The 7994-nt window shown below is 32.9% G+C and overlaps 1 pseudogene; it reads right to left on the bottom strand.

Moving 5' to 3' along the window:
- Positions 1 to 7359: 7359 nt before the first annotated feature.
- LOC117924751 overlaps positions 7360 to 7994 on the bottom strand; it is an 18924-nt pseudogene continuing 18289 nt past the window's right edge.

Here is a 7994-nt window from a genome sequence, read left to right on the forward strand (position 1 = left end):
TAGTCACATTTGTAGCTAATTCGTGCCTAACTGGTGTACCTTGATTTTGGCCCTCAGAAATGAGTGATCAACAATATTTATAACCTATATCACCATGCACTAGGATAGCCTCAGCTAGCATAGCATAGTGGCTCTAGGATCGTTCACTGGGAAAGGTTTTCAACTTACTATTGACATTAATTCAAAGTTGAATTAATGCTTTTTCATTTCAAGGTTAGCTTTAAAAGAAAACATAAACTTTGGTTTAGAAATGGTTGGTTTTAAGCTAACTAAAAAAAAAGTAACAGAAGTTAATTATAAAGAAAAGTGTTTCTTGGAGTTTTAGGATCACTGAGGTCAGGCTCCTAATACAAAAACAGAGTTCTGGTCACTTGAATCTTTTCCTCGCATTAGAGAATTAACATATAGTTATTTCTCTAACCGGTGTGGTACAGATGCTTCCCCTTAATGGGTTCAAATACTAAATCTCTCTCACTGATACATCTTACAATGGCTCGTGCCTCTCACCTAGCATTTACCATTCAAGGTGATCCTTAACCTTGGATTTCCTTTCTCAAGCTCATAAGAGATAACTAATGGATGTCTGCTTGGAGTCCAAAAGCTTACCAAGTGTTGGCTATTCTAGAAAATCCTACCTTTAAACCACCTCCCAAAGGCTCGCAAGAGATAAACTAGTGTATCTCAATGGACGGAGACCACTTGCCTTACCAAGTGTTGGCCCAGGTGATTTAAAAGTGTTTTAAGTTAACTAACAACATAGAAACCAATAACGGGTCACACTTTCTCTTCATTAATAGCTGAAACAACAAAACTACCAATTCTTGCACTCGGCACCTTACCCAGCTACCTTAGCTCCAAGAAAAAAAAAAAGCCTAGCCACTCATTCTCTGAAGAAACATCCTTAGAGCTTGTTTGGCTAGTAAGAAAAATACAATCAAAGTGAGTAGATAAGGCAGAGCAAAGCTTTGTATATTACTTCCTTCAAAACTATACAAAAAGTTGTCTCTGATAACAAGCTCCCGAGATTCTGTTTATAAAGAAAATTAAAAACTATATATATGAGGTTATTCACCCTTTGTTCTTACTTGTTAACTAAGGAATCCTATGATTGGTGGACTACAAGGAGGAAATGGGGATTTAAACAACAAATATCTAAAGAAAAAATCTAAAAGTGTCGGTCGCAAATATCTAGAAGCACTCAGGAGGATTTCGCAGGCATGCAAGATGGGTTGCGAAATTTCGCAAGCTGAAGGCCTCCATTTCGCAGCCAAAAGCCCATTTCGCAGCGATCACCTTGTGATTTCGCAGCTAAAGGCTAATTTCGCAGCTAAAGGTTGATTTCGCAGCTGCGAAATTGGCCTTCAACTTGGTGTGATTAGTTTCCAATGGTTATAACTTCTTCAATTCAACTCTGATTTGGGCACCATTTGAAGCGTTGAATTTCTGACTTCCCGAGCTTCGAAATGACATATAGTATGCATGAAATGGACTCTAGGAAGTGCTCCAAAAGTGTCCAACAGTTGCTATCCTCTTGAATTCTTCATATTAGATTTCTCTCTCTGCTTTCCCTCCTTGTATTCATGATTTGCTTATGGAAAAGGACTTATAAAGCTTTAAATCTTAGGTTCTTCATGTAAATGAGCTTCCAATTTCTTTTCCATGGATTCCATAGAACTTTCCTCAATCTTGGATTGCTTTGGTGATCAAAATACTATCAAAAACACCAAAACTTAACACAATTTGATTAGAACCGATTGCAAAGGTACTTAATATGCTAATTGGGTTAAAAAGTAATAACTACTACTCAAAAGTGTTTAAAAGAGTTAATTACAATCTACAAAATAACACTTTTTGAGTAGTAATCAGTAGCCATCTCATAATGGACACCTCTATGACTTTAGATTTTTGTCATTTATCTAGTTTTAGATTGCTACCACAGGACCATATATCATATGATGTGTTGTACTTTTGATTTGAGACATCTCTTCACTTGCACCTTGAGGTCTTGAGGCCTGACCTATCATGGAGGATATTGAGCCTATTAGCCTAGGATCGGAGATTTGACCTAGGGAGTTTGAGACTGTGACCCATCTTCTTATGATCAGAGCAGTGTCTTACCCACTCTCACACCTTGACTTTGCTTTGACCTACATCCATCAATTGTGAGCGTTACACAGTGTCACCCTTAAGACCATTACATGACCTTTCCATCCCTAGGTGTTCTAGCTTTGTATATCATTTCTTTGATCTGACCAGGTAAAGTGTGAGGAGTTTGAGCCCAGGGTTGATCTCATGTGGCGAGGGATGGCTTACCATTTTTGGGTGGCTTACGATGTGAGGATTGGTCGATTACTTGATAGACTGTCACTTATTCTACCATGAGTATAGAGATTGATCTTGTATGATGAGAGTTAGCTTGTGATGAGTAGTTGTGCCTGATGAGATCGTCATTTGCTTTGCTTTGAGATGATTACCTTTGAGATTATTGTGGAGCATTTGTAGTATGGTTCGACGCATGATTCCAGAGGGTTGACGTGGTTATATCAGATGGACATTGATCTTTAGTATCGATCATTTAAGGGTTTGAGAGCACGATGTTTGAGACTATGGTTACAGGATGGGTGGCCTTCATTTCTGTTAGCCATGTACCTTTTCACCCTTTTGATATATATAGTCCATTGCTAGCCCATTGAGCCTCGCATGCACATTATAACCTTTCTTTCTTATCCCCTTGCTCACATTTTTCACACTAGGATAGGGGCCCTTTAGTATATACATTCATTGTTTGGGAGTTTCATGAGTCTTGGACCTAAGGGCACGCTCTTCTCATTATATTTTCCTATCACTGCACCACTACATTTTCATCACACTTCATTGGTTGTGTTATTCATCTCATCTTCTCTATTCTACCTACTGCTTGTTTTTCACTTTTCATACTTTTTGTATCTCATTCTCTTTGATTTTAAATTCTGTTTGTTGGGTTGTTGTGGTATGTTGATTTTTGGTTTAATATTTGAACGCTTGCTATATTTTTATGCTATGTTCTTGTGAATATCCTCTGTTTTTAATCCACTGTGAAGTTGTTTCGTTTGATACACATGGTAAGAGTGCCTCTACTCATCCTCCAAACCCATCCCCCATACTCATTTCCTCATTTCACCACCATTCATCACCCATATGCCCATTCCCCTAATGCTATGCATGGAAACCTCATCAATTTGTTTTTTTTATGTACACACCATCATACCCGTCACCATGCATCATTCATCCCACTCTTAAGCTCACACTATTCATACCCATAATAATTTACTACTTGGTCTCCACATCTCCCATACACACCACATCTATATACATCCACTCCATTTCACCACATTTTCTCTCTCTACATTTAAGAACAAACCAGAAAGCTCTCTCTTCTTTCTCGCTCTCCCTTTCTTTTGTTTTCTGTCTACACATGCATTTGGGTTGTTTTCTCCGTCAATGAGTTGTGACTCCAGCCACCATTTTGGGGAGAATGGGGTGCATGGTCTTGCATTTAGTGGTGAAGTCGTCTTCTTCCCGCCGTCTCCGATGACGTACTAGGCGAAGAAACGTGACGATGGTAGGCTCGTGGTGGTGTCCTCTTCGATGCCAATCCTACTTGTCGACGCTAGTTTGCTTGATGTTCTACTTATTGATACCCAGCGTGGCTTCAAGATCGTCGTTTTCTACCCGAGGAACCCCTATGCTCGCCTCACTCTGTCGTACTCTCATGGCAATGGACTATGGAAAATGGTGAGAGAACCATATGAACCCTTACGAATTAAAGGATGTTGGCACTGCAACTTGGAGATAAAAGTCTTGGTCTGCACAAGAGATCTAATACCAGTGCTGCAGTCTACTAAATGGTGCTGTAGAATTAAACTATGGCGACCCAAATGCCCAGCCTGCTGGAAGCCCAACTGCCCAAAAAGTTGGTTGGACCCATGTCCAACCTTAGGCCCATATCCAAATGTCCCCCACTTTGCATGGTCACCCTTGGCCCACATCCCCAACAACCCCTACCCTTTTATTCTTATATTTATTTATTTATTCAAATTATTCATCTTTGATATTAAGGTGTAATTTTCCATTTTTTTAACTTCCAAATTTAACTTTCAAAATCCTCATTTCTCAATTTCTTTTTTTTTTTTTTTTTAAAAAAAAATCTGATTTTCAAGGTTTCCATTTTCGAGTAATTTTCAAAATTTCAATTTCCAAAGTTAGCTTTCAAAATTCAAAATTTTAATTTAATCTCCAAAGCTCCAATTTTTAGGCTTAATTTCCAAAACTTCATTATTTTATTTATTTTTTTTTAAAAAAAATTAATTAATTTTGAAATAATCTCCAAAACTCTAATTTCTGAAATTCCAATTTCTTTCAAATTTAATTTCCAAAATTCTAATTCCTTTCAAATACAATTTTCAATTCCAATTTTCACATTCATTTATTTAATTATTATTATTATTCCATTTATTTATTTATTTATTTTAAAATTTCCAATATTTAAACAATTTTTCAAAATTCCGTCTTCCAAATTTAATTTTCAAATCTCAAAAATTCCAATTTCCACATTCATTTATTTAATTATTATTATTATTATTATTATTCCATTTATTTATTTTAAAATTTCCAATCTTTAAACAATTTTTCAAAATTCTGTCTTCCAAATTTAATTTTCAAATCTCAAAAATTCCAATTTTCATATTCATTTGTTTAAACATTATATTTTTTTATTATTATTATTATTCCATATTTATTTCTTTCTTTGTTTTAAAAATCTCAATCATTAAAGTTCAATTCTTCAAAAATCTGGCTTCCAAATTTAATTTTCAATATAAAAAATTCCACTATTCACATTCATTCGTTTAAATATTATTTTTGTTATTATTATCATTATTATTCCATATTTATTTATTTATTTCTTTTAAAAATTCTAATCATTAAAGTTCAATTCTTCAAAGATCTGACTTCCAATCTAAAAAATTCCACTATTCACATTCATTCGTTTAAATATTATTTTCGTTATTATTATCATTATTTCATTTATTTATTTGTTTATTTCCTTTAAAAATTTCAATCATTAAAGTTCAAATTTTCAAAATTCTGTTTTTCAAATTTAATTTTCAATTTCAAAATTTTCACTATTCATGTTCATTCGTTTAAGTATTATTTTCGTTATTATTATTATTTTTATTCCATTTATTTATTTCTTTTAAAAAAAATTCCATCTTTAAACGATTCTTCAAAATTTGACTTCTAAATCTAATTCTCAATCTCAAAAATTCCACTATTCACATTCATTTGTTTAATGATTATTTTCGTTATTATTATTATTTCATTCATTTACTTATTCACTTATTCATATATTTAAAATCTCATCTCTAAATAATCCTTTGAATTTCCAATCTCTAAATTGAATTTCCAAAATCTAAAATTCTAACTTTCACAATTATTTATCCAATTGTTATTATTTTCGTTATTCTATTCATTTATTTATTCATTTGTTCGTTTATTTAAAATTTCATCTCTAAATAATTCTTTAAATTTCCAATCCCTAAGTTCAATTTTTAATTTCCAAAATTCTAACTTTCACAATTATTTATTAGTAGAGACCCGACTTTAGGGACTTAGAGGGGTGCTACGGTCTTTACCTCACCTTCCTGATAAGTAACCTGACCCTTGAACCCGATCCAGTTTTTCACAAACCACCTTTTCCAAAATAAGGAGTCACACTTAGGGTTTTCTTTCATATTTTGTTTACCCTTTTAAAAATAAAACAAAAATAAGTGGCGACTCCAAGTCATATATATATATATATATATAAAATCATTTTCAAATAAAAATTGAACTCGCCATCGAGTGGAAAACACATGAGCAGAAATACGGGGTCTACAATTATGCTTAGTTTACTTTCTTTTAAAAATGATAGTTTTGTTGTCCCATTAATCTCGATATTCCATGTTTCTATAATCTATTGTTGTTGGCTTACTAATTTAAATTGAAGGTTAATAAATATATTTTTAATTTGTTTAGAGTTAGTTTCCATTAATTCTTTTGTCAATTTATGCTTTCAAAACTCCATATTCTAGTTTTTGTTCTTATATATATATATATATATATATATTTTCTTTTTAGGTTTAGTTTCCATTGATTATGTTATCTCATATGTTTATAGTTTATTGTCTTTTGATATAATTTAGAGATTGTTATATATATTCTTAAGTTATTTAGGTTTAGTTTCCATTAATTTGTTTTGTTAATTTATACTTTCAAAATTCCATGTTTTAATTTATGAATTTAGTGTAAGCTTATGTTCTAGGTTCTTTATGTTTGGATCCCTTTGAATATGCTATTTTATGTGTTTATAATTATTCATTGTTGGTTTATTGATTAAAAACTAGTCTATGTAGGAGTTGTATATATGACTTGTGTGATAATTGATGTTTCCGTAATTCTAGTTATTTTTGTTATGCTATTTAAATACCAAGCATGCTAGGATTTTTTTCCTTTATTGTTTATTACTATAATTTTGATCTGAACCCCCATGTCTTGTGGAAGCATTATGTTTTTCAGGTACACTTCTTTAACTTTGCATCTTAATTCCAGAAATGATATATTGCTTTATTTATGATCATTATATATTACTTTGTATGTGATTGTTAACATGTTTAGCATTATCTTTTTTATTGTTTGTGTGACTCACCTTGTTTGATTAAGATATTAGAGTAAAATACAAGTAGTGTGTTTTATTTTTGGAACTAACTTTGATATTTTCATGAAAATGCTTTGGGATGCAACTCAGGTATGCTAATCCCCTTTTCTTATATGAATGTTTCTTTTGGTACGATTGTTTAGTTATGAATAGCATGTTGTTTGCCCTTAGACTTGATCAGCTTTACTTTCTTTGATATTCTTGATTTATTTATTAATCACATGTTTCCCTCAACTTAGTTAGACTTATTTTTAGGGCTTAGAGGAGTGATACATTTAAAAATACTTTCCCAATAGTTAACCTGATTCCCGTAACTAGACTCGAATTTTTCAAAGCCATGCTTTTTGAAAAGTTTAAAGGATCATTTTTCTTAAGGTATTGGTTTCTTATTTTATTTTCCCTTTAAAAAAATATAAAAATAAGTGACTGACTCCAGTTTTTTATAAAATACAGTTTTTAACCTAAAAAAATGAGTTTCGTTATCGAGTGAGGACATACGTGGAAAATGCGGATCCACATATTCCCCTTCATATGATATTAGAATTCTTTCACTTAGCTATTTTAGTGAAAGAATTACAGAGAACATCTTCCTCTTTGCTATTATATTTCAGGATATAAAGGGTGTTCTGTTTATAGAATACAGAGGAGAGTTATTTATTCAAACACACAGAGAAGAGTTACTTTCTAAATCTAGTAACTAGTTAGCATAACTAGAATCTGTTAGGAGGTTGGGAGGTTGAGAAGTTCAGCTGGAAGTTGAGATGCTGAGGTTGATCTGCTGGGTTGAGATGCTGAGCTAGAAACCTGTTGCTGCTGCTGCTGCTGAGGCTTCTGCTTACTGGATAGTGCTTGAGAAACTTGTCGCATGGTTGGCCGAGATTTGGGATTAGCATGCAAGCATGCAAATGCTTGCTTCATAGCAAAGACAACATCTTCAACGACTTGATCTGTGGGAGGTGACAGGCGAGGGTCTAACACATCTTTCAACGGTGAAAAATAAGACGTTGAAGAAGATGGTGATGAGGATGATAACGACAAGGATGATAGGTATGAGATGAGATCACCAGGATGTCTTCCCATAAGCACTTCCAATGTTACCACTCCAAAGCTAAAAACATCGGTTTTATCATTCACTTCTAATGTGTAAGCAAGCTCTGCAAAAAAAATGTGATCATGATGTAATATTAATTTCTTAATAATGATTAATTTGCATGTAGTCATACGTTACCTCTCATGTTTACTTAAACTACAACTCTTTACT

The sequence above is a fragment of the Vitis riparia genome, chromosome 11 (genome assembly GCF_004353265.1).
Source record: "Vitis riparia cultivar Riparia Gloire de Montpellier isolate 1030 chromosome 11, EGFV_Vit.rip_1.0, whole genome shotgun sequence".
NCBI classification, from domain to species: Eukaryota; Viridiplantae; Streptophyta; class Magnoliopsida; order Vitales; family Vitaceae; genus Vitis; species Vitis riparia.